Here is a 27982-nt window from a genome sequence, read left to right on the forward strand (position 1 = left end):
TCAGGAGTGGATCAGCATTAAAGCACCTGGTATTCCTAGTTGCTGGAACACCGGACCACATTTTACAGGAAGTAATTCTACTTAGTAAAATTGTAGGGGACTTTAGCTGCAGAAGTCAAGCCTTGTCACCCGATTTGTTTTTTTTTATTTCTGATGGGGACGTATTCAGTTCTACCCCCTGCCCCACCTTCAATGGCCCTTTCCTTCCTAATCCCCACAGCCTTTCCATCCATCCACTCCCCACACAGACGCTCCCACATACATTGATCAGGTGGTAAATGTATGCATGAAATCCCATGGAATTTAGAATTCTGCATCGTTTTGTGACGGTAAATCCAGTTCCACATGGTAATTCCCCATTCCAACTCTTATTGTAAGACAGGTGGAACAGGTTTACCTATGGAATTCTAATCCAACTGATAATGATTGGTGGGGCGTTCCAGCGTCTGAGCTGATTTTACCAGGCGCTAATTTTTCTCAGAGCAAGTGTGAATGTATGCCTTAAAATCCATAAAACTGGGAATTCTGTGTGGCTTTACAACCAGGAAGTCCAGCTCCACAGACCAATTCCCCATTCTAATACATAATGTCATAGTACTGGTGCAATGTTACTGCACGGTAATTCAAATTTCACCTGCAGATTTACCTCCACGCCTTAAACAAGTACCGTGCAATTCCTAATTAGCCCCAAAGAGTCAGAAATGCATCTCTTCCCATTTGCATCTGCTGATTAAGTTTGTTTTAATGTTTCCCTTAGCTTGAAGATGGTAGCTGCCTTGCACACAACAGAAGCTCTCTGGTGCTTTTAACATACAAAGATGCCCACATGGAAGAAGAAATGCAGATGGATCTTCCAAATATTTTTACCTTATGAGGTGTTCAGTTTTGCACAAACCTATTGTCTTTCTCCCCTCACTTTCACACCCAAGGCTCATCTGTATACGATTTAGGGCATCACGTTTCATCTCCAGCGTACCCGCTGCCTTCCTGACCTCCAGATTAATATTTGGACGAAGCCAATTAAAAGTTACCCTCAATGTAAATATACATGCAGCTGGCAACAGGTGCTGTAATAAATTCTCAAAGATTTTCCTGACATTACCACAATTCTCACTTATTTAGGTGAAAACATATGTTTATTTCCCGTCCATATGCTTCATTATCACCTCCAAGACACGTCATATACGAGCTTCATGAAGAAGAAAAGCAAATAAATGTGCATTCATAATAAGACAGAGCGGCCTAAGAATGCGCCTTGTGTTTTGCTGGTAAAGTGTCATGATTGCTCTTTTAGTGAAATGCTCGCTGCTGATGTTGACAGTGATCGGGTTATAACGTGTGACCCTCTTAGTGATTAAATTGGCCAAATAATACAGCCTGATATTTGTATCCTTTAAAAGCCGCAAAAGGGTAGTATAAAGTGTGGTAAACAAACAGGCTTTTGTTTTCAGTGGGCAGCTACTGTTGTCTAATTCATGCTTGTTTGTGCTTTATTATCACCTCCAAGACACGTCATATACGAGCTTCATGAATAAAAAAAGCAAATAAATGTGCATTCCGAATAAGACAGAGCCGCCTAAGAATGCGCCTTGTGTTTTGCTGGTAAAGTGTCATGATTGCTCTTTTAGTGAAACGCTCGCTGCTGATGTCGACGGTGATCTGGTTATCACGCATGACCCTCTTAGGGATTAAATTGGGCAAATTATACAGCCCGATATTTGTATCCTTTGAAAGCCGCAAAAGGGTGGTATAAAGTGTGATAAACAGGCTTTTGTTTTCAGAGGGCAGCTATTGTCTTGTAACATGTAACATTAAGAAAACAAAGATGTTGAAAGTAAAACTGTGAATCGCCTGCCAGACAGGGCGGTGTCCAGGGGAAGTCAGCATCAAGTGTGTACAGAATTCACCTTCTTTCAGACACTTGGAGTGTTTAATATCCTGATTTCGTTGCTATTTCTCACAGCTGCAAGAGGAGATGTTAGTCGGCAGCGATGAGGAGAAACAGATTTAATGTATAATAATCTGTCCTACGGCCAGCATCTGCCCACAGAAAGCCAGGCATCTGACTGTCAGAGGGATAGAAACCAACAGCTGCCGAGAATACTGAAGCGTGAGGCAAGCACACCACAATCGCCACAAGAATTGAGACATATACCTATAAATCGTCAGCTGTACGAAACATATTATGGAAATACAATATTAGATTTTTAGCAGTTTTAGCATTTTCTCAAAACAAAAAGCGTAGTTATCCAAAGATGGGGTGAAAATCTGAGTACATTCTATTATGCTCTCCTTGGCAGTCACAACTAAGCGTCTAAAAAGAGTAAAACGTCAAGCCTCTTGTCCTGTGCTCTACGGCGAACGAGGAACCTAGAGGAAAAGCCACTGCGACAGGTGAGGGTGGACTCACCGGATGCGTACTGTTACCGGCGAAGGACTGGGACGGAGGCCTACGGATGAACAGATGGATGATGGCATTGACAACCCGGGCGTCATCGGCTAATGCAGGCCTTCTGTAGTCCCGTAGTTTGAGTGTCTGAGGTTCGATGGTTCCGAACCCGTTCAATAAAGATCGTCGGAAATAGACGATCTTGGTGTCAGCGGACCGCAAATCATGAGTGCGGTATGTACGAGTGTTTTCGCATTAATCGATCAATGAGAACACTTCATATTTAGGGATTTCGTTTGAACCCTCGGGTTCCATTTTGTGAACGGCAGCCATTTTGTGTGGTTGCCCTCACATAGGCCGATGACTACGGCCAAGCGAGTCCTTGGGACACGTACACCTTAGCTGACTTCTGAATGACCTGGCCGAACTGACTCCCTTGCCCGAGGCTAACCTCGCTGAGCCAGTTCCTTGTTAAGCAGCTGGTCAGATAAAGATCAAAGAACAGGACGTGCCGAAGTTTACAGCACACTGCACCCACCTTTCTATCTTGCTTCCAATCTGTTTCTGCTCCTTCCTTTACGACATAATTACTGATTTGGGTTGAGGTTTTATGATGGGTTTGTCCGGCCTGATCGAACAAGAAATTGGAATGTGCTTGGTCATTTCTGGTGGGCTGGACAACGGAAAGTGGGATTGTCGTCATACGATATGTTTGAAATGTCACCATGTGATTGGTCAGTTTGTATGTAACTGATGCCACCTTTGGAATGTGATTTTTGACATAAAAGACCATGCTCCGCTCCTTGAATTTGTGCAGTCTCTAGCGAATCACCCGTGTTGTGCTTCGTAGATCTCTGTTCCTGGTTGCAGCCAATAAACTTTGGTCTTTGACGTCATCGAGAAGTGTCCCGTGTCTCTGTTTGCCAAGGCAGGGGAACTCGAAGGCATCGGGCGTTTTCCCTGGCGCCTCTAGGTTCTATAAACCTGGTCCTTCACTTCATACACAAATGGCCGAACATCGGTGGGAGTCGCAGCACTGGGAGGGGAGTCACACTACCGGAAGTAGCAGGGGCTAGTGAAGGAGAAGATGACGTTCTGACATACAAGTAAGGGCCGTGTGGCTCTTGCATAGTAGCTCTGGCATCAGCGATGCAGTCTAAGCAGCTCTCTGAACCTGTCTTAGTGGATTTACTTACCACCAGAAAGCTTGTTGACACGAGTCATGCGTATCCTTTAATTGGCCACAGTCCTTCTTCCAGGCTTAGTAAGCAAACAAGCTGTATTAGCCTGCGCCGCTAGCTTCTTCAAGCTGAGTTAGTCACTCTGTATAAGGCGTCACGTCACTTTACTTTTGTCGCTAGAACCCCCCCACAGCAGCAGCTAAACACCGAGCTATGGGCACATGCAACTCTTAGAGGCACGCAACCAATGAAACAGGGGGTGGAGGGGGGCCTGCGCGATTCATTTGCGGGAGCGCGTGGCTGGCGCCGTGAGAATTGCTACCATATGGTGCCAGCCGTGCACACCCGCAAGTGGATCGCCACACGTGCACGCGTTGCCATTGATGGTAATGGAACGCTGCATGTTCTTGGCTGAAAAGACAAAGCGATCGGAAAAGGTCTTTATGTGCACTGCGTAGGCGAGACCTAAAAAACGGGCCTGTTTGTTTATTTTCGCTCAGGTTCTTCAGCACTCTTAAATACAATTTACAATTACAATTTGTACTTACACTTTCCTCAGGGCATAGGACGGGGTGGGCTAGTATGGACTGACAGCAGGAGCCGCTTCTGCTCAGAGAGCTGCTAATGTGGCCATAGCGGCGTATAGCACCAGGTCGCCTCCGGCTGGGGCTAGCTTCCAAGATGTGGCGAGAACTATAGAGTACCTGGGAGCTGCCAGCCACAGCATGCTACCTTTGCGGACCTATTACCACAGCCACTGCAAGCCCAAGGCATTGGGTGGCCCAATTATGCGGCATGGATGACAACATGTGCGGCAATAAGAGCGAATTATGCAGCATAACATGGTGCAACCTTCAGCAATTCTATGTCATTATTTTGTCACTTTAACAACTATTATTGATCAGTCACGGCTCTCATACTCGGGGGAGGGTCGCACGGGGGAGCGTAAAATAAAATGACGGATTAAAATAAATCAAACTTACCTGACTGGGTGACCTGGGCCGGGGTCCCACTTTGGGGGCTGCTTGGCGCCTTCTGTGCTGCTCTGTCCTGGGCCGGTCCTGGTCCTGCGCCTTTTGAACAACAGCCCTCAGGCTGCCCGGTGTCTCAGGCAGCCAATCCAGACGCTGCATTAGCAGCGCCAGGATTGGCCAGGGCACGAAGATGACCCGGCCCATTAGAGACCAGGGGTTGCTGCATGAAGCAACCCTCAGCCTCTCGGATCCCAACTCTCCCCTTGCTCTCCTGGTCCTTAGGAGGTGGCTTTAGTGCGCATGTTCGGGCTGGTCATAATAATGACCAGCCCAAAATCGAGCATGCGCACTATTGCAGCTGCGCTTTAGTAAGCGCTGCTGTCAGTCACCCTCCTTGCTGCCGCAGCCAGCCCTGCCCCCACCCCACCCCCCCTTCAACGCCGACTGAATGCCTGCCTGAGCAGAGCAGCAAGTACTTGTCTTTAAAGTTTGCTATTTTGCTTGCACGCAGTGCAACCTGAGGCCATGTGGCCAGGTGGGGCAACGCCCCAGCACCCCAATGGACGCACCCCCTGCTAGTTGATCAGGCAGCCTCTCTAGATGTTAACTAAATGTGAAACAAAGGACAAAATACACGGAGATCTTGAATGCTTGAAGATCATTACTTAACATAAATTGTTACTTGTCAGATGATCATTTACTTAACATATTTAAGTGTTCATATTTGGCCGAACAATAGTTCACTATTTTTTTATTTTCAATAGTGTTTATGGACTCAGCTGTTTCAGAAGTCTATAAAATGTGGTTTGCAAATCATTTTGCATTTATTATTTATAACCTTGTGAACAAAGGGGATCAGGTTAGGGGGACAGGCTTTCTCCGTATTGTGGACATTTTCTCCCTTCCAATTACTATACTAATCTTCCACTCAAGAGGAGTGAGAAGTAACACCTAAAAGCAAGCTCGGATGAAATGTCCAACCCCTGTGGGTTAGCTTCATGTGCAGGCCATGTTAAGTTTCAGTTTGTGTGGTCTTGTGCTTCGGAAGGCAGATGTTTAAAACAAACATTTGCAATGCAATAGGTCTCACTTTTTTTTCCGTTAGAGCTAGTGGCACTGAAATGGAAATGTTTTTAACAGTTATGACTTTTGTATTAGCAATGTAGAGGCAATAGAAATTGATACAATCCTTTTTTACATTACTGATGCCAACCTTCTTTGTGGCACTGAGGTGGTTCACTGTTGGGGATAAAAAGGCCACAATGTAAACTTGTCTGATAGGCTGACTATTACAACAGTAATAACAGCAGCTTGTGATGCGAGCAGCAACTGCCACTGTAATTGTCCAGTTCCATATTGTGCAGTGTAACACAGGTATAGAGATTAATCTAAGCACTCGCGGGGTTCAATGTTTGTCAGAGAATGGGGACAAAGAGATGATAGGCGATTTGGCCAGGGTCACACAGTGTGAACATGTGATCAATAAAAGCGGTATGTGACAGAAGTCTAAGGTGAGGTGGGAAGGGAAGGGAGCACTTATGACTACGTATTGGGGGTAGAGAAGAGGTAAAAACCTAAATGAAGGTTTTCCACATGTAATACAACATGGGTGGTTTAATTAAAAACTCTTCCTTGTTTTTAGGTAGTAGGAAACAATGGATAAACAGTGTCAAAGTGCAGTAAGCCGGAACTTTGATTTCCTCATCCCACATGTGAGAATTTTTCCATAGAACAAATTCTAAATGGGGTACTGGGAGAGGTTGTGAAGGAGCAGCAACAAAGGTCAATATATGGGATCAGTCCTGGATGGGGAAAAATGTGGTTTATCTGTGGCTGCATTATGCCAGGCACTTGCATCATATGTGCCCTGGCACTGACTGGCCGCTGGACACAGGGCTAGTAGTATTTAAAAAACAACCCCTAAAACTCCTGCCTGGGCTCTGCTGTGTTACCAGATGTCCTTACAAGGGCACCATGGGTGCAGAGCACCTCACTAGTGTCCAATGTCCATCCTCATCATGGCAGCAGTGCCACCCGCAATGCGGCTCCCAAAGGGATACCGTGGACACTGTTTGATCTACTGCATATTTGTGTCTGCATGTGTGTCTGCGTGCATGTGTGTGTGTGAGAGGCTGTCTGTGTGTGTGTGTCTGTCTGTCTATGTTTCTGTGTGGATGTAGATTTTAAGCAAACCAGGTAAAGCATCAGAGACTACAAAACGGATGGAAGCAGCAGCTGCAGGCTGGTCTGGGCAGTTTGGGGGCTAACATGCAGGCATGTCCGAGCTATGCAACAGCATTCCAGCGTGAGGGAGAGAGCAGCAGGGAGGGAGAAGGAGAAATAGAGAAGGAGAGGTGGATAGAAAAAGCAGCACAGCCCAGACAGCATGCTGCACTGCCTACGAAAAGCATAATAAAAAAAAAACAGTTGGGCGAGCCGCTCCTTTATTTTATTTAGCGAAGTTCAAAAATCTCTGTTGGGCATTCTTCAAGCCCCGCCTCGCCCCACTCTAAAAAGCGCATCTCGCCAAAATCTTTTTTTTCAATATTTTATGCTTTTAGTCAGCAGCATAGCATGTGGCCTGTGCTGCCCTGCTCATTAAAAGCATAAAATATGATAAGAATAGAGTTTCGTTGGGAGTGGGCTGCTGCTTACGGAGATGAAGGCGAAAGGCTCGCTCGCCAATGTTGCATGTGTCCCAGGAGAAGAAGCTGTATGCAGCACTCGCACACCCTTACAATTCCTTGTTTTGCCCCTTTGCTGAAAAGGGAGGAGGGGCCATCACATGCAGATGGGAGGAGGGAATATAGGCCACCACATGCTGTACTGTGTGATGGCCAACCAAAATGCTCTCTGAGTGAACTCGCCGGAAGGGGAGATGAACACACAAAGGAGGGACTTTTACAGAAATACGCCAATAAGAAGCCAGCATTTTTGATTACCACAGATAGTAATCCATGGCAATCACTGGGTTTGCCAGACCCCACAAATGAGACATAACAGGTCGATCGAAGCTCGACCTAAAAACAGTTTTGTGAGTCCTCTGAATTTAGATGAGCTACTGTCAGTGAATGACTTAAACTATCTGTGGAAATGTTTGGTATAGGAGTGGTACAAAGTGAAAACATGTTTTACGTGTTTTTATTTTTATAAAAAGTGTTTGTATTAGTACATTTTGGGGGCAAGAATGTGTATTGAGTGTACTTTTATTGTCTGTGAGTGTTTAATCTATATGTAATGCTACTTGTTATTGAGTACCCATGTATGTTGGAAGAACATACGTTGGGGGATAAGAATTCAACACCCATGCCCTTAACCAACCATACTAGTATTTTACAAACAATTATGGCATATAATCCCTCAGTCTGGGCAGGAGTAATGATTTCATGTATTGCACTCTGCACCAGGTCTGCTTGCCTGTCAGAGATGATCTTGACTTGTTTCTGCAGTGCTGCAAAGTTGGCTTATGTTATGTGTGACACTTTCAGTTAATTCATGCTTTTGAGTCCATGCTTTTGAGCCAGCAGCACATTGCCTTCTGGGTATTGTAGTTTTCCCTCTCTCCTTAATAAACATGGGCTTTCATGGCTAAGCATGCAAAACGCTGTTTACTGATAAGCCAGAAATTGCTGCAGGTTTAGCACTTGGCACAAGCATTGATCTGATATATAAATGATTGCACCACAGCTCTACCAAACTTTCAGAGGTAGCTTATGGAAAGGCAGTCACTTACTTGATGGAATACAAATTATTTGTAAGATATATATAGTCTCTTTAAACACAAGTATTGTAATTGCATTTATCTAGCGCTCATTTTTCCATTTCCATTTCCAAACTTTATTTCATTTTTATAGACCATAAAAGCAAAAATATAAAATACATACATCACTAAATTTGGGCAATAAAAACATCAATGGACATTACAGGATATAGCCATGTACAGTGAGTTGAACACATTTCATAACAGTTAAAAAGATATTGAAATTTAAAAAGCAAATTAAACAGTGATTTCATATATTAGTAAGATCAAGACAGTAGGAAATGGCAAAGGAACATATCATGTGCTGGGAGAGATTTAAAACTTGCAGCGCCTATGCCACATAGAGTTAAGGAAACGGAACACAGCAAAAACAATCTGAGGATGAGAGTCGGTTCTCCAAACTCTAAAGGCCTCCCATCACTGTCTGTACCCCAGGATCCTGCACATTGGTAAAAGCCAGTACCTCCTAGGTACATCATTTCCTGGACAAAAGAAGAAAACATGAATAGGAGTCTCTTCTTGGCTATTCCAGGCAGGACATCCAACAGGGGAAGCTTTTGCCAAATTCTTTGTAAGTGCATGGACCGGCAAGCAACCCAGTCTGAATTAAACATAGAGTTTCCTTGCCATGAACGGATGTACATCATCAAGGAACCATTCAAATAAATACTGGTCTTTAAAATTAAGGAAGTCAGAGGTTAAATGGCCTGTTTTTTTGTGCTCCTTTGGATTTCAGCCAATCTAAACTGTCTGTAAGTTTCGACTAGTTCGAGCCGTGTTATTGTCGGGGACACTTCCTCAGGGTGGGTGCATAGGTTCGGCTGGCCTAGTCTACGGCACAGATCTTTTATGTGGGTGACCCAGGATAGTTTTCCCATCCCTGGGAGCCCAATGATCGCCTTTAGTTCCGACTGGTAGGCTATTAGCTCTGGAGTCGCCCTTAGCCTTTGCCAAAAAGTCAGGGGTCACAGTCCGATCTCTTCATCTATGGGTTTTATCCCGAGGTCCATACGTAGGGGGATGAGAGGGGTGCTTTGTGGTAGGCCCAAGAGCTGCCTCATGAACTTATTCTCGGTTTTGACCAATCCACCTATAGGGAGGTGTCCCCAAAGTCCTGCCCAGTACATTACAGCACTCCTGATTTGGACTTTGTATATCTCAGTCAATGGGCTCGGTTGTCTAGATGTGGAGTGTCTGTATAGTTTTGCTATTCCCCCTGCCATCTGTGCTAACCTTAGGCCTGCCTTTTCTTGCTGTGGGCCCCAACCAAAGGTTTCCATCAGCGTAACACCCAGGTAATCGAAGACAGCTACCCTCTCTAGCTGGATACCATTTAGGGTAGGGTTAGGGCTATATCAACTTGCTATTCAGAGGCTTGTCATCCGTGTGCTGTTGGAAACTGCTGTGGCGGTCCTACCGTGTTTTTAAACTTTCACTCACTCACTTTAGGGTTGCTTAGGGGGTAACTTTGCTCATTTCCCTCTCTCACACCAGGATCATCCCGCTCTCCTTGATTCAGGGGGTCCGTCTGTGCGAGCGGACCCGCCATCTTGGAGATAGCGGTCTAGTCTTTGTTGCCTGGGCTGGATGAAAATCGATGCTGACGCGAGCGCACAGCGTTCGATTGGCTATTCAGAGGCTTGCCATCTGTGTGCTGTTGGGAACTGCTGTGGTGCTCCTACCGTGTTTTTAATGTTGTTTTTAAACTTTCACTCACTCACTTTAGGGTTGCTTAGGGGGTAACTTTGCTTATTTCCCTCTCTCACTCCAGGATCATTCCACTCTCCTTGATTCGCGGGGTCCGTCCGTGCGTGCGGACCTGCCATCTTGGAGTTAGCGGTCTAGTCTTTCTTGCCTGGGGTGGATAAAAATCGATGCTGACGCGAGCACGCAGCGGCGTCCCAAAGGCAAGCCTGTCTGCGCCCGTCCGCGATAAGGACACGCTCAGCACCATCCACGCCGCTCCTTTCTCTGCCTGCATGGGATCTGATAGAGGGTGTTGCCCGTTAAGCTACTCCAGTGAAGAGCTCCACCATATTGATGAGGTGGGTAATGGTAGGGGGGCTCTTTGCTTTGCTGAGTCTGCCTCTCCTCTGTCTGACTTCCTTGTCAATTTTTTTTATCCTGTTGGACTTAAACGTCAGATCGCTGCCTAAGCACAATGTGGAAATTCAGTTGTTGCTTGAAGTTATTGAACTTGAAGTTCTGCTCATGACAGCAACCTGGACCCACCTAGATTGTGAGGTTGACTCCGGTTGGGCCTGTCCACCCGGCTACAAAATTTGCCATAAACCGAGAATGAGGGGGGGATTGTGACGGGGTTGGGGTGATCTATAAGGATACCCTGACTCTAGTGAGCAAAGATATTGATGTGGTCATAGGTTTCGAACTACTTGGCTTTATCATCAAGAATGATCATGGTCAGGCTTTAACTGGGATTATCTGCTACAGACCCCCGTGGTCTTCGGTGTGCAGCAGCAGCAACTGCTGCTGGAGACTTTTACTAATATGGTGGCCACTCACCACAGATTGGTGAATTTGGGTGACTTTATCCTCTGGTTAAATGGCTCCCTTGATTCAGGCTATGCCAATATTCACCAGTCTTGCGAAGACCTTAGCCTATTCCAGCTGGTGTCCAAGGTCACTCACAAGGGAGGTCACCTACTTGATTTAATTTTCTCAGAGGCTACTCATCTGATTATTGGGGAAATTATGCCTCTGGACTGGACAGACCATTTCCTGATTAAATTCTAAATGAACTTTGCTACTCAAAATACTCAGGTAGCCAACTCTACGTGTGAATATGTGAGTAGAGACTGGAAGGTTCTCCTGCGTAAGAGGGGCCATGCCCCGTTGTTTCAGGTAGAGGATTGTTTCTCCCTGGATTTGCATGTAGAGGAGAACTATGCATCTCTATGTACGAAAATTACCTTGGTTTTGGATTCATTAGTCCCTCTAAAAAACCACTGTAGTAGGGGCAGACCTTCGGCCCTGTGGTTTAATGATAGTCTAAAAAACATGAAACTTAAATGTAAGCTTGCAGAGAGGAGGTGGAGACAAGGCTATCTGGAGGAGGATAAGCTCACATGGAAATCGAAGATTGTGGGCTATAAGAAGGCGACTAACAGGGCCAAGGCGGAATATTTCTCCACTTTGATCCTTAATGCCCCTAATAGCTCCAGAAGTATTTTTAACATCCTGAATAGCTTGACCAGCCCAGGTTGTTCTAAGAACGTGATACCCCCCCTCTCAAAAACTATGTGAGAACCTGGCTAGGTTCTTGCATGATACAATTAAAATAATTACTGATGATTTGGGAGGGGCTCATCAACAATCTGAGGCTGTAAACACTATGACTTTGGGCATTGATGATATGGTGGTAAATGGCTCTGAGGCTTCGGGTGCCCTCTTAGAATGCGGGGCCGTTAATTACCTTTCTGAGTTTGTGCCTCTGGAAGTGGAGGACTTTAATAGGTTAGCTTGTGGTATTCCTCTGGGTCTCCTCTAGACCTGGTGCCACACAAAATTTGGAAAGAGTTTAAGGCAGAGTTGTTTCCTACCCTCCGTCTGATCTGTAATCAGTCTCTTTCTTACGGAGTGGTCCCTTCTCAGTGGAAACAAGCACTGGTGACACCCCTGCTTAAGAAGCCCTCTTTTGACCCGGAGTGCCCCAAAAACTATAGGCCCATCTCTCTCTTGCCTTTTCCGGCTAAAATTGTGGAACGAGTAGTGAGTAGCACTCTGTCCAAGCATTTGGAACACCATAATTTACTGGAGGAGGTACAGTTTGGCTTTCGGCCGACCCATGGTACCGAGACGGCCTTGGTGACTGTGTTGGACGAGCTTCGGATGCAGGCAGACAGGGGTCTGGCAGCTGTGCTTATTCTGCTCGACCTGTCTGCTGCCTTCGATGTGGTCAACCATGGGATCCTGCTGAGAAGAATGAGAGAGGTGGGGCTGACGGGCTGTGCTTTGAGGTGGTTCCAGTCTTTTTTATTGGACAGACAGCAAGCAGTGTACCTCTCCGCTGCCTGCGTGATGCAGCGCTTTGGCTGAAGGAAAACTCGCTGCAATTCAATGCAGGTAAGACAGAAGTGCTCTACTGCTCTATGGAAAGGGTCCCCTCCGTGATGCCCACTAACTTCTGGCCCACCGACACCTCGATTGTTGTTCAGCCAGTAAAGACGGTTCGTAATCTGGGCGTTATGTTTGACAACAAACTTACTATGGAGGCTCAGGTGATGACAACAGATAGCTGTGCTTAGCCATTATTAGATCATTGCGGAAGATCTTCTCTCTGCTACCCCCTCATGCGCGTGCGTTAGCACGTAGTACTATTCTTAGTAGACTAGATTATTGCAACGCCTTGCTACTTGAGTCTCTGAAATTTCTTCTTGATAGACTGCAGTGGATTCAGTCAATGGCAGCCAAGTTAGCGCTAGGCTGGTCAGAAGGTCCTCTTCTTCCTCGGCCTTGGCGGAGTTGCACTGGCTCCCATTGAGATAGAGAGTTCAGTTCAAGTCTCTTTGTTTAGTGTTTAAAGCCTTGCATGGGCTGGAGCCTGTCTCTATGCAAAGAAAGTTTGAGTGGTATGTTCCTGTGAGAACTCTTTGTTCTTCATTCTCGAGCCTGGTGAAGGTACCTAGATTCAGGAAAGTTAGGTCAGGTCAGGTGGTAAGTCCTTCGGGGTAACAGCTGCCAAACTTTGGAATGCACTCCCACTGGAGCTCAGACAAGTCAGTGACCTCCTTCTTTTTAAGAAGGAGATTAAAAACATGGTTGTTTCCTAAGACCTAGTTGGTTGTCTGCAGTGGGGGGCACACCATTTTTCTATTTGTACTCTGAGTTGCTAGCGCCAGGTGACAGGGGGCTTTATAAATAAAATAAATAGATAAATAAGGGTGATATGTTTGACTAGGATTAAATACCATGTACTTGTTTTTTAGTGTATTAATATCTAGGCCCCTATTCTTGCAAAATATAGAGAAGCCGTCAAGGGTCCTTTGGATGCCCATGGGCGATTTAGATAGTAACAAGGTGTTGTCCGCAAATATCATTGCTGGCACCTTCCCACAGGCGAGCCTGGGGCATCGGTGTTGGCTACCTCATTTAGTGGGTCCACCAGGGCATTAATAAAAAGATAGAACAGAGTGGGGGTCAGAACACACCCCTACCTTACACCCCTATTCACTGGGAAACGCAGAGTCAATTCTCCATATTTCCCATATCTCACCTGGGAAAAAAATTTCAGTGTGCAGTCGCTTGATCAAAGAGAGCAAGTAGGGCGGAATGCCCAGTTGCTCTAGAACTGCCCAAAGTCTGTCATGGGGCACCAAATCAAAGGCTGATTTAAAACCAACAAAGATCAAATAGAGGCTCCCACCCTCTAAAGTCAATGTCTTCCAATATAAAATTGGAGCCTAAAGATTTGGTCGATGGTAGAAATATTTTTACGGAAACCTGCCTGGTACGCACTCAGAATCTTACGCTCATCCACCCAGGGATGGAGGCGCTCCAAGGCAATCCTGGCTAACAACTTCTGGGTTATATCAATCAGGCTTTTTGGCCTGTAGATGGTGGCAGGAGGGGTTATCCCTTCTTATATACTGGGAAAATTTCTGCCCCTAACCAAGTATCCGGGATTTTCTTGCCATTCAAAATGGCATTAAATATTACACATAAATATGGGCCCCAGATATTGGGCTGCTCCCGAAATAGGAACCCGGGAATCTTATGTAATCCAGGGGCCTTTCCAAGAGGAAGCTTCCCAATTGCACTAAGCACTTCAGTCAGGGTAAACCCTATATCATCTTCGAGAGGGTTCCCCACAACGGTTGGCGAGATTCCCCCTGTGGGCTCTATAATGTCCTGGGTTGAATACAACAATTTGAAACAAAGTTTCCAAGCGTCTGCTGCAATGTTCGGCTCAATGGGTGAGCTCTCTGAGGAACTAGCTGTTCGAACCAGGGTCCAGAACGCCCTCATATCTCTGTTAGTGAGAGCCTGTTTAATTGCATCCCATCTTTAAGACTCCCACTCCGTTTTGGCTAACTTTAATGTATCACTGTATAAGGCCCTCTTGGTTTTCATCAGAGATCTGTCTTTTGTTTTTATGGCGTCAATGAGGGCACCCATTGCCATTTGGCAGGAATTATTAAACCAAGTGGATTTAGGGGTCCTCTTGCCTTTGAAGTGTATCAAGGGATTAAAGATGTTGGTCAGGCTAGTGGTCAGATCTGTGTAGAGAGCTGTAAGTTGAGCGATAGCACCACGAGAGTTAGGGGTCTGTGCAGCCTTCTCCATTACCAGTAAAGGTGGAATAATTAGGGAATACAGGGCAGCAGTCTTGCCTGGTGACTGCTTCAGGGTTTCCCACCTAATTCTCCTCCTGGTATTGTCTAAAGATGGGTTGGTACCAGAGAAGTGGCTAGTGGTTGGGGGACTATGAAGTTCCGGAACCTTAATATCGAGTACCAGAGTGTTATGGTCGCTGTCATGTCTTGGCCAGGCAGCGAAGTCGACACCCAATGCCATATGCTTGCTTCCACCAGAATATAGTCCAATAAAGATGCTTGCCCGGGTCTATTAAAAGTTGGTTTTCCAGGCTGGTCTGACTAAGTACGACCGTTGCATGCCCTCAGTGCATGAGTTAGTGTGACTGCATTGACCTGTAATACCAGGGGGTCAAAGCTCTCACCGGAGAAATCACCGGTTCAGGAATTAGCCAAAGGGAATCCTCGGCAGTGAGCGAAGGGTCGGTAGGGAGTGCTAGAGGCTCAAACTGACAATTAAATTCACCTCCTATCACCATCCTGTTGTTCGGGGGAACTAGCTCAACCAATGTGGTAAGCATATCTATGGTCTGGGATTCCTGGGCAAAGGGCACCGGATGAGGATTGATGTTAATAAATGCAATTTTAAAACCTAAGTATTAAAAGTAAGGAGGGTACACTGGATATCATCCGTAAAGGTGTTCAGCTGTTCAACAGTACAGTCCAAGTGTGTGGCAACCCATGTGCCTAACCCTCCCGATGGTCTATCTCTGTCCCCCATAGTTGCTAGCACATTAAAAGTTGCAAAGCCCCTCATGAGAGAGTCGTCTCTAGCCCAGGTCTCTTGGAACATACATACATCATGATTTTGTACAAACTGTATCCAATCAGGATTTTGAAGTTTGTTTTTGATACCAGCAATGTTCCACATCAACACCCTCAGCTGGAGACCCAAGTTCGAAGTGGCATCGCACACAATAGTACCAGAAGGGTTCGTAGTTTGTGTGATGTTTAGCTCAATCTCGGGGTCAGGTACTCCCACTTTCGCTAAGGATCTATTCCCGTCCTTAGTTGCTATTGTCAGTTTGGAGATAAGAGGGGCTTGGTTATTTAATACCTCTAGGGTAGCACCTATCGAGCCTTGGAATCCCGGGTGAGATTTATGATGGGGTTTGCCTAAAGCAACTTGTGTCTCACAAGCCATGTTTAGGGACTGCAACCCAGTGATTTTCAGATTAGGCTCTCTATTGGTCCTCCCTAGCCCCTGGGTAGAAGAGGAATCAGATGGGGTCGAAAGTCAATCTACCTCTTCAAGGGCCCCAAACCTGTTTGCTACTGCAACGTTATACTGTATTCTGGAGGACTGGCCAAATGTAGGATGGGGTTGTAACCAGTGTGTTGGAGCTCTAGTGCAAGGAGTCCAAGGTGTGTAGTTGGATCCCTGTGGGCGGTGCACGAAAGCTGTGGGACTGGTCAGCCAAAATTCGGACTGTCCGGGGATGACTAAAGTTAATAACTATATAGCCTCCTTTGAATGACTTAGGGTTCTTGCCAACCCAACCCAATCTCCGAACTAGTAATATCTCACCCGCCCTCTCATAGGGAAAATATCCGTGCCTGGTGAGCCAGAAAAGGCACTTGTTTCTCAATTCCAGCTGTGTTTCTTCCTGTCCAATTTTTATTTCAGGTGCACCAGTAACATAAGGGAGTCAGGCTGGGGTAAATCGATTATTGGGAGGGCCGGGGGGACTGGGCTTGCGTGCACGTTGTCTGCTGTGTTGGGCACTTCCCTGTCCATCATCTGATGAGAATGGAAACTTGCACTCTGCGTGCTGGGACCCCTGGTGCTAGGAACGTCCCTCCTTATTTGAGCCCGGTGTGTACCGGGTTCCTCACCAGGAGAGTGAATGTTGCCCTCTTGGGCAGCGCCGAAAGTCCCTATCTTGACAGCAATCATAGTGGCAGGGCATGATGGAATGGTGGAAGTACCACCTCTGGCTAGTGGAAGTTGCCATACTTTGTCCTTCTGTGTACTGCAATCTTTCTTCTCCACTGCAGCCGGCAAAATATTGACCAGGGGGTTACCAGGTTTGCACGGGGCGCGCATCTGACTGCTAGCTCTGTTCCCAAGGTGGAGCGATAACTCTTCTTTAACAATACCTCTCATCTGTGCCTCTAGTTCCACAATCTAGTACCTCACCCATGAAGAGCAGTCGGGGTTTTTGTGAGAGTTGGAGGGGGGTTCTACCACTCTTCCCAGTCTGACTGATTCACCCTCACTGAGCCTAATTTCTGGACTGGGCTTTTTAATTGATCCTGTCCCATTGCCTGTTTTTCACCTTGTGGCTTTGGGTAATGTAGTGTTTGTTGTACCTTTGCGTGATTTTGTATGTACTGGGGAGGGATGTATGGGTGATGACAAAGTCTCACTTGGTCCAGGTAGGGGTTTTAATGGGCTAAGGATAGAGCCCGGACTAGATTGCACAGAGATAGTTGGCCCTAGGGATTGAGAAAGATATCTGGGGTTAAGGATAGTTGCCTCTCAGTGAGCTCGATTTCAGTGGAGACTACCCCAATAGCTCTCTGAAGCATCCTATCAATTGAGGTTTGGGGGAGTGGGGCTGGTAATAACACCAAAGGCTTTTTTTGGGGTACACAACCACGCTTCCCCATATCCAAAGTAAGAGGAGAAACAATCATATAAATAATACAAAAAGGAAAATGGATAAACACAGACCCAAGGGTCGGGTTGACAAATAACCAATCAACTGGATTTCAGAGTTGGTCAGAAACCAAACGAAACCTTGACCCTAGGGACACAAGTGCAATGTGCTAATGGGTTTAGCAGCAAAAGGGCATATAAACACAGACCATAAAGTACAAAGTACTGAGGCTTGCAAGCTCTGGCCCCAAAGGACAAAAGTGCGACGTGCTTAATGTGCTGCCACCAAAAAAGGGCATTTAAGCAGATTACTGTTGATTAAAGTGCCTATAATGTCCCGGTTTTAGGTATATAACAAGTCCAATAGGGTCCAATCAGCCCATGCTGGAATAGAAGGTATGTTATTAATATTATACCCAATCAACTTGGCCGCGAAGCCATCGTGTTCCAATTGTCTACGCAAGGGGAAGTGTCAACTACAAATGCAAGGGCGGTTAAAGAAAAGTCTCACAATACCTGTCTGCTGTCTCTTGTGGAGGATGAAGACCTGGAAGTAGGGGTGGTGGCCCTGCCCTGCCTCTTCCTGGCAATGACGGGCAAGGACGGGCCCGACCTTGGCCCGGGGTTCGCCCGGGTGCTGCCCCGAGCTGCGGGAGTGCAGAGGCGCTTTTCATGGTGCAGCAGGCCACCAATGACGCTCCTTCCTTGCACCAGCCAGGGATTGCTGGGAAATGTACTTCATTGCCTTCATGGCGGTCCAGGTAAGTGCTGAGCCATTCCCCTCACGGCGTTGAGATGATCAGCCCAGCCGTTCCCCTTACGGCGGGTGAAAAGTTTCAGAAAGCGCGTCCTGATGGGGCATTAAAGCACTTTACTGTGAGTCATATCCCACTTTGGAACCCAAGGTTAGTGGTTAATCCAGTGGGTAAATGTGTGTTACGGCGATTGGTCATGTGCGATTGCATCACCGTAAAATGCTAAGACCATTATTTCTGAAATTGTTTTTGCGATCTTCCTCTGAGTTTTTGCAATTAATGTTTAAACCCCCCACCCCTCCAATGGAATGTTCTGCTGTCTATTATTTAGCTTTTTAATACGTTTCTTAATAATATATTGATCTTTTAGCACAAACTAAGTTTCAAGCTGTAAATGTCTCTTATGACTCTTATGACTTCAACAATTTTTGGCTTCCCTACAGATATTGATGTTTTATGTCTTCCACTATAATTGAAATTGTTCTGTGTATTTTGTATTATTTTGTGGATACCAGTTAGGTGTCATCATGAACTTCGGCTATGTAGTTTCAGATGAATGGTTGGTGAGAGAGGCTGGGGGAGATTAGATAATGTTAGGTAGTAAGGATAGGGTTTTAAAGCAGCAGAAATATATCTACTTGGTGATGGGACAGGTTGCTTCATAAATCTACTTGTCCTGTAAAAACGTCTACTTGTCCCTTTAGTGCCATGTAGTGCGGCCACAAATTATGGCAGCAATCTCATTCCATAGGAGTTCTGATAATGGCCTCTCTTATTTAATCAGTGCTAATACCATAGTAGGGCTTGCATGCTAATAATTTCCTAATTTTCCCACGTTTTTGCAAATCAACATACTGAGGCTGGAGGTAGCAGTTAGCAGTTCCAGGGTTGGAATGCCCTTTTGAGTCTGTGCAAAGCTAATAGCTTTCATTTTTTAAGGGTTTTCACCAGTTCTTCACTAGTCTTTTCCCATACCGAGAAAGGTTAAAAATGTACTCTTGATGAGGGTCAGGAGCAAAACATCTTTCAGGGTTGGGAAAAAGTGGTTGGAGAGAAAGTGAACTTGTCAACGCTCAACAGATTTTTGCATGAGCAAACATACACATGGATAATGCTTATGCTAAAATATAGTTTACAAATATTTTCTAGGACTACGATTTTCTGGTCTACTTATATAAATTCTTGTGAATTCATGAAATACGTAAATCTGCACTAATGTAAAGACATACCATGGGTGCACTTTTGTGACTTTCTTTAAGATTTGGGCCCCTAATTAGGTCTCGCGTCAACTGAGATTTTTTGTTTACATTAAAATTCTACCCCTCTCTCTCTCTAGCCATCTAACGACTGGCTTCATTATAAATGATCACAATCTGCTCTTTTACAAGGGGCATATCAGCACAGAAAGTATTTTTGTTCAGTGTCAGGAACTTCAATGGCAATGTGTGCTTTTTGAGACTGATAGAAATGGGGAAATCTTGTTGGCAGTGGTATGCATCCTGTCCAAATAGGGACCCCTCCTTCTAGTCAGGGTAAGAGAGTTACACACCCAAGATAACCCCTGCTCACCCCCTTTGCAGCTTGGCACGAGTAGTCATGCCTATCTCAGAAGCAATGTGTAAAGGATTTGTTCATAACACACAAAGTAACACAGTGAAAACACTACAAATGGACACCACACCACTTTAGAAAAATAAATATTTAAATCAAACAAGATCAAAATGACAAAAACCCAACATACAGAACTCAAAGTTGCTTTTTGGAGCCTGTCCGAAACTGGCCCGGCCTAGGACCAGAAATGGTGGCCAAATTTACATACACCAGCACCCACCTTACCCCATCCACAAACAGGTTGACACACTCAAAGCACATGTACTCTACTCATTTACTACAAAGCAACCCTAGACAAAGTTCAATATCTCAGCACCCACTACAATACCCTAGAAACCACACCAATACACCCTTCTATCCCAGCTACACATTTGCACCATCACTTACAAACAATACACAACTCTATCTTATACCACTAACCAATCCACTCATCAGTAACAGCACCCAGTTCCACCCCAGACCTAACTATATCCCATTCAGACACACACTCCCTGCTTTAATTACTCCTAACAGACCCCTTTTTGTCACTAACAAACCTTTACTCAGCCTTCCATCTTTTCAGCCACCAACACCCTACACTTCTATCTCCTGCAATAACACAACCACACAACACTTACACTCCACTGCACCAAACATATTACCTCTTTCAGTAATCAAATCTAACACAACTCTAGTTCACCCCCTCTTACACACAAGATAGAGTATTCACAAACACATCATCACCACCTTTATCTGATAACTTCCACTCACCAACAATACTTTACATACAAATCCTTCTAAGAAAACAAATACATCAGCACGTTCTTTTTTCAGTACTCCTGAAAATGTAACACACAATAGCACAACAAATTCTCTCACACACAACACCTCTGTCGGACGGCAGGATCCTTCTGCATGGTTACACCCACTTTCTGCCTAGTACTATGCTGTTTCTGACTCGTCTGACTGGGCTCCTGCTAATCAGGACCCCAGTCTCTGTGCTCTCTCCTCTAAATTGGTTATGGTAAGTACCTATTATGTACCTCCCAGATTGGATACTTGTGAACGCTTATAAGTCCCTAGTGTATGGTACTGAGGTACCCAGGGCATAGGTACACCAGGGATCCCCCATGGGCTGAAGCATGTATTATACTACCCTTGGGAGACCAGTCAAAATGTAACTACAAGAATGCAATTCCAGCTTGTGTAAGCTGGTGTTAGCACCACTTACGAAATATATAGGTTTCCCTATATCTAAGGTCACCGCACGTAAATCCTATAAGTCACCCCTAAATGAGGCTTTTCAATCCTGAAGGCATGGTGCTCAGTTCTAAGTGTGAGGGTGCACCTGCATGAGCAGGACACCCCTACAACCTTCAGAGTATATTCTCCCAAGTTGTAAGTGCATCAGCCATTATGATACATAGAGGGGCCATGTGTCATTACACGATGACCATCTCTAAACTGGCTGTAACAAACCCTGTCATGTTTGGTATCAAACATGTTGGAATCATGTGTGGGAGGTATGATTCCACGCACTGTACAGCTCTTCTGGGAGGCCCCAGTACTTCCGATACCAGTCTTCAAGACCTGGACAGCATAACATGGCTGATGCTGACGACAGACACGATTCTGCCCTCCTGCTGCTGAGCCAAGCTTGAGCAGGGGAAGGCAGAATAATAGGTATCCTGTCACAGGGAGGTGTGACAACCTCCCAGACAGGGTTTAGTGTATTGGGGCAGGGTGGGAGCATTTACCAGTGCCACTCAGTCTGCTAGAAGGGCACAGTTGGTGCCCTCCTTGCATAGTCCAGTTCAAACCAGCTCAGGAAGCCATTGGCACCTGCTCTGACATGAAACTGGATAAAGGACATGGGCGTATCTTCCCCACTGACCAACCCCTCTCCTGGGAGGGAACCATGAATCATCCCAATCCTTTCTTTCGAGTACTTAAGGGCTTACCTGAGGGTTTGTCTATGGATTAGTCATGGAACACGATTCATTTCAATACACCACTTCTTCTTGGATCATTTGGGCAATATGGACTTTGCTCTGGACATCAAGGCTGCAACTGGGGGGACACCTGCTGCTCCTCATCATGTCGCCCTGCCTGTCTGCTGCAACGTCCATGACTGTGCTCCATACTGGAACCTTCCAAGGCCTGTGGACATCCAAGACACCTGAAGGAATCTCCTTTGAAGTGAAGGAGTCACTTCCCTGCATCTGCAGGAACTGCAACTAAGCTGACCGGTCAGCTGATCCTGGGCTCCCACAGACTCTGAAAGGTTCAGCAACACAGGTGACATTTCTTCACATCCCTTGAGGCCTGCCCTGTTCTGTCACCAAGTTTGAGGCCAGTATCCCTCGTCGTAGCAGCAGGAACTGAATTCCTGTGCACTGCATCGACTTGCTGTTGCAAACGCTTGGTGGTTTCCTTCCATCAAGATCTTCAGGCTCAAAGTAGCCCTCCACTTCAAGAATCTCCTGTGACCAAGATCTTTACCCTCATCATCTGGCTTCCACTGTGGGCCAGCACACAGAAAAGCTATACCATAGCTATCCTCATATATCTAATACCAACACTAAGGACTCACCAGATACAAGCCCACAAAATACTGCTCACTCTTCCACAAAACAAAGTCACACTATCACCAAAGCACATTCTCTAAACTCTGAGTGAGGGGTCCCGACAGTGCTCGGGGATTCCGTCTAGGAAGAGTGTAAGAAGCTGGCTCTGTATATACTATACCAAAGTAAGATATAGTATGCACAGAGTCTAGGGAGTCCACAGAGGTATAGCAGAGGCTATCTTTGAGGTAGTGTGGGTTAGCTGTTAGGCTTATCCAGAGAGTATGTTAAGCATTTATTGTATTCACTTAATCAAAGACTAATACACACACTCAGATACAGATTCCAGACCAATGAGGTAAGTATAAAAAAGATATACTTATGTTTTATTTTAGAAACAAGCAGGACTTGCCACAAGTGAGTAAAATGAACCTTAAAATGCAATAGTGTTCAAGGAAATGCAATTGTACTAGAAATTGCAGTTGTTACAGGTTTGTATCACTTTTAAATGTAGTTTGTATCATACAGTTAGTACTTTCAGATTACTTTTTAGTTACTTCAGGATTACAGTGAGTACACCTTAAGATCCCTACATACAAGGTAAGTATGACTTTTTTTTATACTTTTCAGGAATTCCTTTTCTTCATACAACACAGTTCAACACTTAGATATTTTTAGGCCCAATACCTCTTTATTACATGGGTTCCTATGTGAGAAAAGTGTTAGTGGTTTTGGAGGTAAGTACACAATCTACAAGGGTGAGTTTTTGGGGTTAGGACCAAGGTCTACATGGACACTCAATTTGCACCACTAACGGCACTGGAGCGGCCGGATGTAGAGTGCAGGGACCCAATGTTAGCCAATGGGCCTAAGGGGGCCTTCGGTTAGGGACTGCTGACACGCAGGCCATTCGGTTGTGGGAGACAATCTCTTGGAGTTAAGATCGGCACTGCAGGAGTCAATGTCCAGCACAGCTGCACCACCTGCGTTACTCGGGCGGCCAGGTGCAGGGTGCAAAATGGACATTAGAACCCTGTGCTTTCCAATGGAGAACTTTGGTTTCTGAAATATGCTGCAGGCTCGGGCAGGAAACTGTTGGAAGGGGACCTGGACACAATTGGTTGGGCCACCCAAGGCCATGGGGGTTTGGGTGCAGGGGTGTCTTCTGGCGTCTGCTTTTCTTACCAGCTCTCGCCGCGGCTGGGAGACCCTTCAGGTATCATCTAGAGTCTTGTGGGAGGTTGAGGATTGCCAGATTCCAGGTCAGGATCACTTGGGAGCCCTCCTTGGGGTGTCGGGACACTCAAACCGGTCATGGGCGTCCGGTGGAGAGTGGTGCAATGGAATCTAGATTCTGGAGGTGAGCCTTTTGTTGAGCAAATCCGGTGTTCATGGGAGACAGAGTCTGTGGGAAGGTTGCAGGGCAGGTCTTCTTGGCTGTGGGGGGTTGCTGGCTGCTGAACTAGCCATGGTTCTTGCTGTTGGCAGGTCATAGACGGGACAGGCTGGTAGGGCTGGGGCCAAGGCAGTTGGTGTCCTCTTCTCCTTCCTGGATCAGCACGGATCTTCGGTCCTTCTTCTTTCTTCTCAAATCTGAGGAGGCAAGGTTCAGAGTTGCCCCTAAATACGAGATTTAAGGGCATTACAGTAATGTGCAGGTCTGGACCAATAGGTCCCTTCCTTGGGTGGGTACATCCCCTATCATGCCACCCTCTACTGGGAGGGGGAATGAGCCTCTTCCTACTTGGCTGAGTCTCAACATATTCAATACGGAGGGGACTGAGATGTGTGGTTGGCATAGGTGGGCGCTTCTCTCTTCCTAGCTTGGATTTACTGCCTCTTTGCCTGCCCAAAGCGAGGCCAGAACTGGTGGGAGACAGTTGCTGTGGGCAGCAAAAGGCAGGGACAGTGTCCAAAGGTGGATGTCTTTGAAGCTTCCCCTTTTGTCGATCCAGCTCATCCTGGGAGAGGAGGCATGACACCACTGCCCAGGATGGCATTTGTTTCAGTACCAGAGAGTTGAGGCTCTCTACCTAGGGGTCAAGAAACGTGTCTGGTGGTGGAAAATGGTGGGTAGCCATTCAGGAACCACATATAGGCAGGTCGATTTTCGGGAGGCATCTCTAAGATGTCCTCTGTGTGCATTTTTTATTAAATCCCACACTGGCATCAGTGAATGTGCTGATAGATTTGCTACCCAACTATCAAGTATCAAAGGAAGTAAGAAACCTCGAATGACCATGGACTTCAAGGTACCAATGAATACCCAAGTGGACAAACTAGCAAGATCATGCTTTGGTAATATAAAAACTCTGAAATTGATCTTTTCCCACCTGGTAATTCCACACAAGGTCCTGGCTACCATCACTTGTTCTTTTCAAATTCGATTATGCCGATAGCCTCTACCATGGATAACCTTTTTTATTACATGTTTTTATTGTGGTTTTTTAAAGCAAAAGAATAATAGCAATAATTCACATAATACTGATTTGCAAATTGACATATAGATGAGCATTGCAGATTACACCGACAAGTATGGAATATAAACAAAAAGAAGCAAAGAAATAATAACAAAGAGAGCAAAATAACCAATAATCACCACAGTGCAGGTTTGTACAACAGTGGATTGTAGAATACATTACATCACAATTGGCCAGCCATCATCGCAATTGTTTGATAGTGGAAGGACACTTCAATCAGTGAGTTCGGAAAGGAAGTAAGAGCGAAGCGGTTACCAGATACTTTTTGGCATGGAGGAAGGAGGAAGCATGGATGAGTAGACATGGCTGGTATTGTCACAGGGGGACAGAATTTGAACTTACCGGCTCCAGGAGGGGTCGCTTGCATCAACTTCAACGCACAGCGCCACTGGGTCCCTGACGTTGTGGCCGCCCCCGCCGCTGTGCAGCGCCATCGCACGGCCGCGGAGCGGAACGGACCACAACTCCCAGCGTGCCTAGCTGAACCCACCGCCCACTTCCTGCACAAGCGCCAGGAGGCGCTACTAAAGGCGTCAGCTCCCGGAGAGGAGCGGGGGACAGAATTTGAACTTACCGGCTCCAGGAGGGGTCGCTTGCATCAACTTCAACGCACAGCGCCACTGGGTCCCTGACGTTGTGGCCGCCCCCGCCGCTGTGCAGCGCCATCGCACGGCCGCGGAGCGGAGCGGACCACAACTCCCAGCGTGCCTAGCTGAACCCACCGCCCACTTCCTGCACAAGCGCCAGGAGGCGCTACTAAAGGCGTCAGCTCCCGGAGAGGAGCGGGGGACAGAATTTGAACTTACCGGCTCCAGGAGGGGTCGCTTGCATCAACTTCAACGCACAGCGCCACTGGGTCCCTGACGTTGTGGCCGCCCCCGCCGCTGTCCAGCGCCATCGCACGGCCGCGGAGCGGAGCGGACCACAACTCCCAGCGTGCCTAGCTGAACCCACCGCCCACTTCCTGCACAAGCGCCAGGAGGCGCTACTAAAGGCGTCAGCTCCCGGAGAGAAGCGGGGGACAGAATTTGAACTTACCGGCTCCAGGAGGGGTCGCTTGCATCAACTTCAACGCACAGCGCCACTGGGTCCCTGACGTTGTGGCCGCCCCCGCCGCTGTGCAGCGCCATCGCACGGCCGCGGAGCGGAGCGGACCACAACTTCCAGCGTGCCTAGCTGAACCCACCGCCCACTTCCTGCACAAGCGCCAGGAGGCGCTACTAAAGGCGTCAGCTCCCGGAGAGGAGCGGGGGACAGAATTTGAACTTACCGGCTCCAGGAGGGGTCGCTTGCATCAACTTCAACGCACAGCGCCACTGGGTCCCTGACGTTGTGGCCGCCCCCGCCGCTGTGCAGCGCCATCGCACGGCGGCGGAGCGGAGCGGACCACGACTCCCAGCGTGCCTAGCTGAACCCACCGCCCACTTCCTGCACAAGCGCCAGGAGGCGCTACTAAAGGCGTCAGCTCCCGGAGAGGAGCGGGGGACAGAATTTGAACTTACCGGCTCCAGGAGGGGTCACTTGCATCAACTTCAACGCACAGCGCCACTGGGTCCCTGACGTTGTGGCCGCCCCCGCCGCTGTGCAGCGCCATCGCACGGCCGCGGAGCGGAGCGGACCACAACTCCCAGCGTGCCTAGCTGAACCCACCGCCCACTTCCTGCACAAGCGCCAGGAGGCGCTACAAAAGGCGACAGCCCCCTCCGCATCGCGGACGCGCGCGGGCGGCGCCGGGCGGAGCCCGGGCAGAGGGCGGGCCATCTGTGGCCATCAGGGGACGACAGAGGACAGGACAGGCCGGTCCACTAACATCTACAGTCCAGAAATGGGTAAGAGAAAACTCCAGACATCGCTTACAGGGGGAACTAGCAAAGTAAAAATTGCACGCAAAACTAGTGCCCCCGAAAGCATCTTGACTTACCTAACATCTGCCGTGGGGAAGCTCAATAAAGAAATCGCCGAGAAAGTACGTGAACTCGGCTTAGAGGGAGTTACGATTGAGCACAATGATCCAAGGGTACCTCTAGAACCCAATATTGTCATTACCAGTGCCTGTGATAATCTACCCAACGATCAACACCCAGTGCATCATGAGCACCCTACAGTGGCACCTGACTCCCCTGTGCATGCCCAAACCCTGGTGGGGGATGCTAAAACATGTAAAAGTAGGAAAAGAGTAAGATCTCATAAAACTCTACCCTTTCAATACAGAGCCAACATTAAAACACGACAATCTTCAGCTAAGCTCGAAGGCTCAATTAAAGACATGATAGAAAGGGTATTAACAGACACCATTGAATCCACACTAATCAAGATCTCGAGTGACATAGTCGAAACCCTTAAAGACTGTGTAGCAGGTATTATGACCCGATGTGAGAGGATGAACTCCCTGTTGCTCCAAAAAGTGACAGAGCATCTAGCTCTAGATCCACCACAAGCCACAGGGCAAACTAGCCAACCTATGGAGGTGACCAACAATGGAAATACTATGCCCAATGCAGCACATTTGCCACTTATCCCGACAGTGATCCCTGCAAACAATCCTAAATCTGTCGGAAATACTCTGCACTCTAGCAGACAGAACAACTCGGATTCCAACACAAATAATAGCGAGGCAAAGGACGAGGCTGCTGATAATACATCTCATATGAGAACGGAGAATGGTTTGTATCCCAAGCCTATGGTAAACTTACCCCCTGAGGCAACTCCTTTTGTGGCAGTTCTGGTTAATGTCCCAAGACTCACCCCGGGAGTATCTGAAACACAACTAACCCTTATGGAAAATGTCAAGAGCTGGTGCGACAAAAACTGCACAGGTCCTAGTGATGTTTCTGCACATATAAGCTTGGCGAGAAGAGTTACTTGGCTGGGTCCGACGGCCAAACGCTTCTCTGATGATTGTGTCATCATCTATTTCAGGATTCCACACGTCTGCACAAGACTTTTTTGGGACGCAACTGACATTATCCAAGGGCAAATACGAGCGGTCCCATTGGGCTTTTTCTATCCACGCCCAACACAACAAGCCAACCGGGACTTAGCATACAGGAAAAATACCCCAAGACATAAAGTGCAACTAGCTAACTGGGCCACTCAACCACTTAGCTCTCAACTGTCCCTAGACTGCAATCACCAAGTGGCTCTGACTCCTGGCCTGGAGCTAAGTAACCGTTTTGATGCCCTTACAAACCTTGATACTAACATCTGACTGGGCACCAAGATGGGGCTGCAGGAACCTCCCGGAACTAAAGGGGCTAACAGAACAGTGAAGCTAATGACATGGAACATTTCCGGCCTTCAAGCCAAAAGAGATGATAAAGAATGGCTGGAAATCATTAAGCAGCAGGATGTG

Source organism: Lissotriton vulgaris, chromosome 8 (assembly GCF_964263255.1).
Source record: "Lissotriton vulgaris chromosome 8, aLisVul1.2, whole genome shotgun sequence".
Classification (NCBI taxonomy): domain Eukaryota; kingdom Metazoa; phylum Chordata; class Amphibia; order Caudata; family Salamandridae; genus Lissotriton; species Lissotriton vulgaris.